This window comes from Erinaceus europaeus, chromosome 20 (assembly GCF_950295315.1).
Source record: "Erinaceus europaeus chromosome 20, mEriEur2.1, whole genome shotgun sequence".
Lineage (NCBI taxonomy): Eukaryota > Metazoa > Chordata > Mammalia > Eulipotyphla > Erinaceidae > Erinaceus > Erinaceus europaeus.
The window spans coordinates 7030278-7043591 of record NC_080181.1 but is presented as its reverse complement, the minus strand read 5'-3'; positions in this window follow the sequence as shown (position 1 = coordinate 7043591).

Here is a 13314-nt window from a genome sequence, read left to right as displayed (position 1 = left end):
CCAAAACCCTGGGTATGCCTACAGTGACTACAAAAGCAGTGAGGCTAATGGTATGGGAGCACAAAAATGAATCAACCATGAAGTAACTTAAACACTCACAACTCAGTCAAATCAAATCGAGTGGAATCCCAGAGGATTCCCATCAGCACTGGTTAGAAAATTTAGCACCAAGAAAATGTGGAATATTTATCACACCCAGCAATCTCCATGCCCTTCAACTGGTAGTTGTGAACTAGCCTATTCTGGCAGATAGGTACCTAGCAACACACAACTTTTTGAAGTTACAAATATAAAATTATATATTGGGCTGCCAAAAACTCATGACATATTTTTGGTTTTCTCTGCAAAAATGTCTCATAACCTTTGAACAACATAATAACATTTATACATACATGTACAGTTCTTCTAATAAATACATCTATACCTGCCCCATGATTCGAACTATGTTATGATTTACTTTAGACACTGTATATCATGTATTGAATGAAAACTAGCTTTTTATAAATATCTATGAACTTGTTCTTTTTAAAGGATCTCATTCATTTGTAAAGAAACCTTTTCTAGCTGGTCTGGATTCTCCTCAGCTTGCAGAACAATGTTGAAACATTCTTAGTGAAGACTTTCACTTTATTTATTTTTTAATTTTTGTTTATTTTTTATATATATATTTATTTTCCCTTTTGTTACCCTTGTTGTTTTTCATTATTGTTGTAGTTATCATTGTTGTTATTGATGTCATCGTTGTTAGATAGGACAGAGAGAAATGGAGAGAGGAGGGGAAGACAGACGGGGGAGAGAAAGACACCTGCAGACCTGCTTCACCGCCTGTGAAGCGACTCCCCTGCAGGTGGGGAGCTGGGGCTCAAAATGGGATCCTTCCACTGGTCCTTGTGCTTTGCGCTACCTACACTTAACCCGCTGCGCTACCGCCTGACTCCCAGACTTTGACTTTATATGAAACTGTCTTTAGTTTTTATTATTGAAAAACATTCCCATTAATCATAATTGTGGATTGACAGTATCCTCTTGCCCCCTTCTTGGTCACTGCCAGAACTTCTGGGCTAACTTTTTCAGACAGAAAGAAGCAGAGACAGAAGCAGAGAGACTGAGGGCAAGACACCAAGTCTTCCTCCAGTGTCATGAGGCCTGCTCAAAATTGAAAGAATTTTTTTTTTCTTTCCTCACTTTAAAGACATTGTTCCATGATCTTCTGCTTTTATGTTCTCAATGGCAAGCCCATAGTTATTCAAATTATTGCCCTGTGTGCCAGAAAACATTTTCCCAGTACAGTTTTCAGGATGCTCTTATCTCTAAAACAAAACAAAACAAAACAAAAAACAAAAAAAGCAGTTTTATTCTGTCTAAGATAAAAACCTAGCTTCAATAATTTAAGGTGCGCTGCAGGTATGCCGTGCTGCCGGTCATTGTTGGGGAGGCAAAAGTCCTAGTCAGTGACCCAGACGGCTGGGAAGGTGCACAAACTCATACTTTTAGAGCATCTAGAACTGGTATTTACAGGTTTTCTTCTAGAAATCAGCCAGGGACCTATCAGTCTACACAGGTATTGCCATAGCATTTGCTTTGATTTTCAGAATGTCTCAGGAATAGTCAACTTTACAATCCGTGAGTTTTCCAAAAGCTATTGTTGTAACATGCAAGCAAACAGTATTAAGCAAACATTATCTAAATGATGGCTGCCAAGTACTTGATTTTAATAATGAAATCAAATTACAAAACAATTCCTTGTAGAACCTATATGAGATGTAAAATTAATTATATCAACCACCTTTAAATATTCTGATTCCCTGTTAGTACAGCTTGCCACATCTGTAACACTAGTGAATATTTTAAGGAGAAAGATAGTAAAATCAAAATAGATAAAAATATTTAAATTGTTTGATCCCTTTATTCCAAGGCCCTCATGAAAACACAAGTGGCCAGATTATCTTCCACAATAACTTAAAATATCAAAAAGATTTTCTAGTAATTAATAATTAGCAGTTAAGTCTATGCTGAGTCATCTGTCCTATAGGACCAGTGCTATAGCTTATTACATTTCAAAATAATCTTGAACACTCAATCCTCTTGAAATACAATGGAATGAATCAAGATTTCATGACAATTTCAGGCCTATCAAGAAGAACAGGTTAGGTAATGTCTTCTTTCAAGTTCTTTAAAAAAGGAGGGAAGTTAGTGATTTGAAAATACAACTGAGGACATTCAGTGATGTTTTATATTTGTATTGTGAAAACATTAGGACAAATCCAATGAGATACATTTTTTACAAAATGAAATTCTTACAATGAGTATTAGTAATTTAACCTTTTAAAATAATGGTAGAATGTACCAACTCTTTTATGCTACTAAAAATTAAAATTAAGCAAACCCTCTGAATACCTGGAAAGTTATAGAAAAAAATATATCTACCCATATCTTTGCTCTTCAGAATGTAAACCTCTACAAAGACACAGTTGATCTGCTGATTTTAAAATGTTTATTCTTTAGAAAATTAGTTGCTTTTTTTTAAATCTAGCTATACAAAGTCCTTAATGTTTCTTTGGCAATGGAATATAATGGAATTTTACAGCTATATAAAAAAGTTACCTTTGCCTAAGAAACAATATTTACTGTGTGTACATAGCTGACTGACAAAATTCTGTACCAACCTGCATCCTAATTAATTGACAAAAGAGGCTACCTCAAAAGAATTAAATTGGATAGAAAATAGAATTTACTTTTAAGAATCAGGCCTCTTGTAAACTGAGGTTCTTTCAGAAGTTTTTCTGCAGAAACGATTTGGGGCAAGGGTTAATATTTTCTGGGTTTTTATATCACTATGACTACATAAAGGTGATATACTTCTGACACTGTTATAGAGTAAACCTAATGATCAAATTATTAAGAAATACTGACACTGTGAGCAATCTGCATTCTTCCCTTTGCCTCTGCATTCATAGTTACATAGACTCATTTACAATTCTATAAAGAAAAGGGTACCACCAGATAAATACTGTGAGAACAAACTAATAATCATGTAAGCAGTGATTATAAAAACTCAGAGGTCTTTTGTATTTAGTGGGAAATGAACATTTCCCTGCCAGTTTGTCCTATAAGCAGGGTATATCTCCTTTAACTTAATATTTACACAAATTTGTAAACTCATGATTCTAAAGGCAAGTTAGGGCACTTTAAGATATTTTAAGGCAAATAATTTGCCCTATTAAGGAATGCCACTCTTAGAATCATGCCTAACACAGTATTGCTACTTTTTTTTTTTAAATCCTCAGATAACACAGAAAACAACACAAAACATTCATTAAATTAAACTTAACAAAATTTAAAATAATTTTTTAAAAATACTCTGATATTAATTTAGCCTTTGGGTCTATGTAACAACTTAAGCAAAAGCTGAGGCAACATCATTTTCTGCTGCTGTTTTCATCCTTAGGAATGTTCTAATTATTTATTTTTGAGTGAAAATATTTCCCACAAGGGAAATTCCTATGCACTTAGACCACTGATGAAGTCCAGGTTGTTCAGTCCCTGAATAACATCCATGAGCTGCCTGAAAACTCACTCAGCCTTGCCAAACAAGAAATGAACAAGACTTGTCAGCACATGAGAAAGTCAGTAATTCTCAAAGTTTTAGAAAATAGTGGACATGTTGTTCAACAGTATTTCCTGGAGCCTGACTTCCACTAGAGCATCCATAGTTGCTTATATTATGCCTTTTGTAGGCTTTTAGATGAAAGGGAAAAAAGAATTGACTATTTTTTGTTGTTGTTGTTGCTGTTGTTCAAGAAGAACAAAGCACAGAAGATGTAACACAGATCCAAGGGCAGGACATAAATAAATGAAAAAGGCACAAGCAATGTACTGTACAATTATACAGCAAATATTCAAGAATAAGAGGTGATGATTAACTCTAACACTTAGAGGTTTGTTTTGTTTTATAAAAAGCAGCAGCACTAGCATGGATGTTGAGATCAAGCTGAGTGCACGGTCTAGGTCTGGCACTTTGTTGTCATTCAGGTTATGATAGTAACAAATGACCCCAATATGTCAGTGGCTGACAAAGAAGGTTTATTTCTAGCATACACTGCAGCCTATACTGAGATGGTCTTAATTCTGCACCTATTATATTATCATTGTGACCTGTGTGTTGGGTTAGGCTCTATTTTGAACTTGAGTTGTTCTTAGGACACAGCAAAATGGTGAACTTCAAGCTGACTCTTCAAGCCTGTGCTCTGAAATGACATTTATTACTTCTGCTTAGTTCATTGGCCAGACAGGTCACACCCAGAGTGGTGCCTGCATCCTGCACAGTGCAATGTACCCAGGGGACTTCACAGAGAGGCACAAGACAATGCATGGAAGAAATAAATTTACCACATGTATATTTTGTCTGAACAAAGGAATGTTCCATCTTTGTCTTTCCTTAAGTACAGTGTACAATTTCTGAGAAAAAGCTAATAATATGAACATACATTAAGGGCTGTTGTGAAGATTAAATATGATGAATATTAATTGTCTGGAACATAAACTGATGCTCACAAAGTGTAGTGATGTTTTAGCACTCCCTTCCATGTACCTACGAAATATTCTCATAATAGAACCACGTATTATTTGACAGAACTTGCTTATAACAACTCACACAAAGACAGCACAAGATTTGTTAATCTGTGTGGCTGACAGACAGAATTATTTTGAAATTAACAGCTCCAATCAAACTGCTTGTTTTTGACAATAATAAAGTGGTTTCAGTGTGTATGTTTGGAAGAGGGGCCTTTCACTCTTTTGGGCTGCATTTTCACTTGGACTGAAGAGGGGGAAAAAGTATGAGAGCTTCTTCTAGTGCTACATAAACTCTCATGTGATACCAGGGCTCTAAAGTAAGCCATGTTTATGATAAAGCACCTGTCCTACCAGGTGAGCTGACTGCCTTGTCCTGACAATCACTTCGTGTGCGTGCGTGTGCATGGGGCTCAGCAGGATGAGGATTTCGAAGACTCTACTTTTATGAAATAATTAATCTCCTGATAGGAGGATTCTAGAAAAAAATATATTAAAAATTCAGGACATAAGTTCAGAAAAAATACTATGGTCATTCTCACTGGTTGAATCTTATCACTTACCTAAGGACAAATACTTAAAACATATAAATCAGTGGGGGTAAATCTAGCGTATCTCAGCTTCCTGAGATTATCCCAAAACTAAGGATTTACTTTGCTTGTGTATAAGAGGACATGTCCCAGAATACCCAGGAATTCACCTTAAGTGACCTGCAATTGTCATTTTCATCACTAAATTGGATGTTTGCTAGATGTTCTTATAGCTTCATTAACTAGAATAAATATATCAGGTTCACATTGACTCCAGACCTAGAAAATGACAGTAATTGCACTCCAACATATAATTTTTTTCTGACAAACTCTAATTGAACAAAATCCTACATTTCACTTTGTTGGAAGATGCTAAAAATTTATACAATTCTCTGTCAAACATCTTTCACCAACTCAGTGGGAGACATTTATGCTAAAATGACCAAAAGCCTTTCATGAAAAAGACCTATATCCCTTGTAGCAATTACTTTGTAAGTTAGAGGAAGGGCAGGAGAGACAGCATGATGGCTATGCAAGAAGTCTTTCATGCTGAGGATCCAAAGTTCCAAGTTCAATCACCGCCCCACCTTAAGGCATAATTGAGCAGAGCTCTGGTTTAAAAAACAAACAAACAAACAAAAAAGCTAAGAGATATAGTATGCTTAAATTATCTGAAGGGGATACACAACACACCATAGCTCTTGAATGGTGATTGGATCACATAACAATCCTTGGTCTATCACCAAGCCTTTCACTATGAAGTCCTAACCTTGCCACTGCTATGTGCAAACTACTCGGTATGTCCCAGAATGTATCAACCTTCACTACTACACTTGAGCACCTACAGACCATGTTGATAAACTTTACATTTCAGGTCTTAGTTACAAATTCAGGGGAGGATATCAAAAACTGACATTTCAGAAACATGAGCTCTAAACTGAGACAAGCCTCCTTTGGAAGTCTTGGTGACAACTCTCTAAACATGCACACATGTATGTCTATGTGAGCATATTTGTTTTTTTACCTTTGTTTTTACTGCTGTCAGCTCCTTAGAGGATAGGAACCATCTCTGTGTTAACAGATACTGAGTTTGGCACTATGCATTTATGAAGCACATTTCCTGAACTTTTGAATAAATCTAGAAAACACTGAGATTTTGATTCTCTCTCCTCTATACATGTGAATATTTTATGTTTTGTACCATTTCTATCTCTATCCTCAGTCTGTGCTTCTAAAGATAATCTCTCACATCTATGAATTTAAGGTGGCTCATGATAACAGCTATACTTCCACAATATCCACTATGAGCAGATATTACACACACTATCTTATCTGTTCGTATTTCACAGCTGGTATCTGTGTTCTAGTTTCGACCTGATCATTAGTAACAGGAAAGATTCCTGCAATGGCACCTTACTGCTAGCAGAAGGGAGTCTGCCTATGGAATGTGCAAGTCCCCTTTATTTAGTCTATTTGCACTGGCTTGTCTAAGTTTCCCAGCATTAGGTCCCATTTTCAACTTTTTATTGCCCCACTATGGACACAGTTTGGCTTCTGTTTTTGTTTACAGAAGAAACAGAGCTCCAGGTCATGTTGGTATGAATAGTGGGAGCTCTGTGGAGGGTCAATTTGTGAAAGGTAGGGCAGGCTGCCTGAATGACATGATTCAGCTCATACTGATGGAATGTAAATGCTGGTGAAGGATCAATGAGCAAGAGAAGCGATTAAGAAAGAGGGCAGGTGGTGGCTCACCTGGCTAAGTGCACATATCACAGTACTCAAGGAACCAGGTCCCCATCTGCAGGGTGAAAACTCCACAAGTGGTGAAGTATGGCTGCAGGTGTCTGTCTCCTTGTCTTTATTTTTCTAATTATATTTATTGGATAGAGACAACCATAAATTGAGAGGGAAGGGAGTGGTAGAGAGGGAGAAACAGAGAGACACCTTCAGCACTGCTTCACCACTTGTAAAGCTTTTCCCCTGCTGGTGGGGATGGGGACTCCAATGCAGGTCCTTTCACACTGTAACAGGTGTGTTCAACATAGTGGGCCACCACCCAGCCCCCTCTTTCCTTCTCTATCTGCTCCTCCCACTCAATTTCGCTCTGCCTCCATCCAATGAGAGATAAGTAAAAGAATAAATAAATAAATAAATAAAAGTATATATGTGAGTGTGGCTGTCTTATAAATCATTACTTACCTAAATAAAAGGAATTTATAAAGAGAGTCGTCATGTCTGTGTTAAGCAGAAATAGTTGACTTTCCAAATTTACAGGCAAAAAGTTTGTGGGCATTTTATAGAATGTTTACAAATCTTACTTCAGTCCTTACTAATGTGCATGTTATGCTTTATTCCATGAAAAGGAAGGGGGGAAATCTAAGTGTGGACAGCAGCAACTCAATTACTTTCAAGAAAGAAACATTTTGAATTAAAGTAAAATGGCACTACATTTTACAAAATGTGTTTCTTAAATTTTTTATACTTATTTATTTTCCCTTTTGTTGCCCTTGTTTTTTATTGTTGTTGTAGTTATTATTGTTGCTAATGATGTCGTTGTTAGATAGGACAGAGAGAAATGGAGAGAGGAGGGGAAGACAGAGAGGGGGAGAGAAAGACAGACACCTGCAGACCTGCTTCACTGCTTGTGAAGTGACTCCCCTGCAGGTGGGGAGCCGGGAGCTTATGCTGGTCCTAGTGCTTCCTGCCACATGTGCTTAACCCACTGTGCTGCCACCCGACTATCACAAAATGTGTTTTTAATAATGATAGGCCTATATGGCTTTTTACTTATTGATTAAAATAGACTTCTTGCTATTTTCCAGCTGACACAGAACTACATTCCATTACTAAAAAGAAGAAGAAGTTTCATTAATGAATTACTTTCCTGAGGAGCTGCCAACATTACAACCAGATATTTATTGAGATTTCTCAATGCAAATGAAAATGAAATTACTCTGGGAAATAGTTAATTGCTAATGGCACTCTAGATTAAGACCCCTTATCTTACTAGACTTAATATACTCAATCTAAAATATTTATCTATACTTAAGATTTCCATTTTCAAAAGTAAAGACAAGCATTGAATGCACTCAGACCAATACTCTTTCTTTCCCCCATCTTCTCTTCATTTTCTAATATCTCAGTATTCTTAAGGAGCTGCAGAAAAGTTGGTAAGCTTTCTTTCCATCTTAAAGTTAAGTAAAACAAAGCACAGTAGGATCCAGGCGGTGGTGCACCTGGTGGAGTGCACAATGTTGCGCTGTGCAAGGACCCAGGTTCAAGCCCCTGAATCCCACCTGTAGGGGGAAAGCTTTGCAAGTGGTGAAGCAGGGCTGCAGGTCTCTCTCTGTCTCTCTCCCTCTCTATCCCCCCCTCCCCTCAATTTCTGGCTATCTCTATCCAATAAATAAATAAAGATAATTTAAAAATAAAAGTAGAACACAGAGAGAAGGGACCAGGGACAGGCTTCCCGTCAGCCTTTGGCTAACAGTCATGTTGTACACTCACTGATCTCTAATACACAGAAGGGAATCTAAACTATAAAATAAGTGAGACTCTAGTAGAGTATGCATTCACACTAAGCTACTCAAATGGTTAAAGAACACTCATTTTAATCAATCTGATAAAAGACTCTGATAGAAGTTGCAGAACAAAACAGACTGATGCAGAACCTGGATAATACGTGATAACAATCTCATTTGCCAAGATCTTTTCTTGGCAATTCCCTTGGTGTTTTCTTGGCGACTTTAGTAGGCAAAATGATAACCCCACCAAAGAAAGTTATTTTACCACTTCCAGAAACTGTGACGGGCAAAGGGAATTGGGGCTCTAAAATTAAGGATGTTAATCAACTGGCTTTGAAAGAAGTAATCCTTAATTATTTTGGAGGACTTAGTACAGTCACATCAGGCCTGTATTAACCATGGTGCTTACTTTTTATTATTAAGTTAATAATTTCAAGTAAAATCTAATTGGCTTTGCGGAAAGATTCATAGACTGGACAACAGCCCATCTAGTCAACAGAAACACAATAAAAATATCACAGAAGGTAGAAAGATTTTATAGTCAAAAAGAGAATGGGAAAGGCTCTGAGCAACAGCAAAGGCAAGTTCATTCCTTTCTCATAGTTGGCACTTTTCTGACCTAACATGGTATCTAAGTGTGTAACAATCATGTAGCAGGTGCTTACTAGGGACAAACACTGTGCTTTGTAGGGAAGTGGGCAGTGCTAAGTGCTAAAATAGCAACAAGCAAAAGGCCTCTACTGTAGACTTGATGGACATGAAGGATAGCATAACAGTTAAGCAGAAGACTTTCATATCTGAGGCACCTGAGTTCCCAGGTTTAATCCCTTTCACTACCATAAGCCAAGTACAACGAGCAGTATTCTGGTGAAGAATAAACTGAAGGGGAGGCAGGCGGTAGCACAGTGGGTTAAGTGCACATGACCTGAAGTGCACAGGCCGGCATTAAGGAGCCTGGTCAGAGCCCCCAGCTCCCCACCTGCAGGGGGTTGCTTCACAAATGGTGAAACAGGTCTGCAGGTGTCTCTCTTTACCTCCCTTTCTGTCTTCTCCTCCCCTCTCAATTTCTCTCTGTCTCTATTCAACAATAAAAATTAAAAAATAAACTGAATAAAATGTAGACTTGGAGATAGTGATATGTATGAAGTGCTCAGTGTGTTTACATCTGAGGTGTGTAACTGTGCTCTAAATGAGAACTTTTAATAAAGCCAGTACATTATTCATAAACTAAGCACTGTTGCAGCTAGAATCTAGAGCTGAACCAAAAATGAGATCTAGAAGCAGGAACTGCAATGCTACCTATCAAAAGGCATGGGTACAAGGAGGAGCCAGAAGCCAGGGGGGACTTCTGCTTTCTGCCACTAGGAAGGAATATGTATTAAAAACATGCCATAGATATTTCCTTTCTCAGACGGGAAACCCTACCTCTGACTCAACTAACAACATCAGGAAATCTGAAGGTGATACAGCTCATATGTTGGTTAAGAATGACCTACTAGTCCACACACAAACACACAGAAAGAAGTGCCGAACACAGGATTGAGATAGGTGAAGCCTTTTCTCATCTATCTCAAGAAGATAGATGCAACCCATAGCAGCCTCATGGAAGAGGACCCGGATCCAGAACTCTAACAGCTGGGACAGTGTTAAGCAAAATAAATCTGAGCCCAGAAAAATTCTTCTTAATTTTGGATATTCTGATATCTATAAGGAATTTAGCTTTATGTTTTTTTTTATTATTATTCACTTTACTAGTCAATTTTTAAATCATCCAACAAAGTTTGGCTAATTTTGGAAGAAGATATCTGTTCACATGTGGATGAGATTGCTAAATGTAGCAGCTACTCAGGTACTAATCTGGGGAGCCTAGTAGAATTGGGGTGGCTAGGAGTAACTTAGGAGGGGGTTGAATGAAATTCTGTGGCTGGCAGTGTTCTCTCAATTTCTGTTGAATCATATTAAAAGTAATTGGTTTCTTAAATATATTTATGCTTTGTAGTCATAAAAACATAACCATACAAACAACTTTCATGCAAAATAATAGTAATTCAACTGTGATGAAGATATGACCCTGTTTTGCTCTACAGTCCAGCTGCTAAATTTCAACAGTTTTTTTTTCCCCTTTTGTTGTCCTTGTTTTTTATTGTTGTTGCAGTTGTTATTGCTGTTGTTGTTGTCATTGTTGGATAGGACAGAGAGAAAATGGAGAGAGGAGGGGAAGACAGAGAGGGGGAGAGAAAGATAGACACCTGCAGACCTGCTTCACCACCTGTGAGGCGACTCCCCTGCAGGTGGGGAGCCTGGAACTTGAACCGGGATCCTTATGCCTGTCCTTGAGGTTTGCGCCATGTGCACTTAACCCACTGCGCTACTGACTCCCTAATTTCACCACTGTTAATGAGTTGTTTGGGGTTGTGGTAGCTCTGAGGACACATTCAGAAAAGAAAAAAGATACAACAAAAGGAAGAAGAAAGCTATTCAAACCAGCATTCTGTCATGAAACAGGAAAGATGTATAGATAGGAGAAAAACTTTATGAAAACAGAATTAATGGCAGCTATAAAGTTAATGCATATTTAAAGCTGAATCTGCAAACTGCAATGCACAATTCTCAAAAGAGTTCTTTGAGGACTTTTCAACAAGAATTATGTCTAGTGAAGTGAGATTTTTTTTTTTTTACAGGAAAGAACTTGTAGGCTAGCAGTGACTCATGAATTCATTATTTTTATTCTGCTATTTCTTCATCAAGGGCATTTGTCTACATCTGATTCTTTCTATCAAGAAAAATGGAAATAATTTTAATGAGGCAATGTCATCACGATAATAATTACAACATATTAGAATTACACAGCTCCCAATACTCCAAATTATTCCACAGCTTCTAAAACTTCCTAAGTATTGATATATTATGCTAGATGTTATAAGACATAATAATACTTTCAAGAAATAAAATTGGGACACATGCTCATTTTATAAATAACCTATATATGTTCATGATTCATTTTCTAATGATCGGTTTGATATTGTTAACTGACAACACATTCACTAGATTTTCTTGCTAAGAATTTAGCACCTAATTTTCTCTAAGTTTGAGCTTTTACTTTACTGAGCATATAATAGAGTGGGGCAAACACTGCAGAAAGAAATTAAGATTTTAGTGAACTGCAAGTAGCTTTGTACAGCCGGACTCCTAAGGAGGGTGCAGCAGCTTGCTCATGCCTACCCTTTGTTCCTTCTGTTATGACCGTAAGAAATAGTCATACAGTGAAATATAGTTGGAGAATTATGTTTTGCAGATTTATATAAGCCTTCACTAATTTGTCTTAAAGATCAATGTGGTCTGCAAAATATAAATTTCAAGTCATCGTTTTAAATGTCAAGCTGCTGGTTTTCTCAACTGAGTTGAATGATTAGTTACACTGGATGCCAGGTAGACATTTTTCCTCTCCAAAAACCATCCTGGGAACTTACATTGGCTGATGCATATGTGCCCTCTCCCGGGAGCACACCACAAAATTCAGAGGCGCAGGCTAAAATGATTTTTCCTGAGGAACATGTTAAAGCCAAAGTTCTTCCCCCCACCCCAGTCCTTTCCAACTTCTAAGACTCATAACAGAAAAAACCACAGGAAAAAAAATGATCCTCTTTGCCATCTTTCCATTAGTCTGTTCAATTTTTTTTTTTTGTTCTGGTGAGAGTATCAGACAAAAGCATTTGAAGAGAAAGTTATACCTGAAGATAGAACTTTTCTGATAATCATTTAATATAAATGGCAAAATATATAAATGATATTATTTGGTGTTATCACCATCTAGAAGTCCATTCCCTTCCCCAACTATTCCTTAAATTCAACCAGGATGGTCTGAGGTAAAAGAGAGAAAATAAGGCTTCACAGGACTTTGTTATAATGTTTGGGACTTGAGAAAAGAAGCAACTTTCCAGGGATAGGGAGACAGCAAAATGGTGATCCAAAAAAGACTGACATGCCTGAGGCACCAAAGATCCCAGGTTCAATCCCCAGCACTACCATAAACCAGAGCTGAGCAGAGCTCTGAAAGAACAGAAAAAGGGGGAGTTGGGCAGTAGTGCAATGTCCTCTTCTTAGAAGGGTGTCAGTGTGATTAAATTACAGCCTCCCCTGACGACATGATTTTAACTAAACCATCTCTCCAAGGGCTCTGCGTTGACTCCACTCACTTTCTAAGGCACTAGAGTGTTAGGTTGCAACAAACATTTGGCAGGACACAAGGCTGTATCAAGAGTCAAGAATGTTTCAGGCCTCAGATTCACAGAGAAGGCTTCAGTTGTTTGGTCTACCTGCTGATCTCGGTTATTTAAGGACAGTGATCCAGGACATACTAGGGAAGCAAGGAACTTGCACACGTGAGGTTCCAAGTTTTATCTCTCTCATTAGATATGGCAAAGTGATGCTCTGTTGTTCTCCTGCTGCCTTGTATATTCTCTCTCTCTCATACTCTCTCCTATTTCCCCTACCTCACTAATAATCACATCTTTTCAAGTATTTGAACAGCATTTTTAAATCAACTTAAATTGTATGAGAACGTATATGTATGCATTTACCATACATGACAACCATAGAATGATTTTCAAGTAAAAATGAGTTTGCAATCACATCACTTGGAGGCAAGCAGCAAACCTGTTCTAGTTACTTTAGTTAGAGATTTCAGG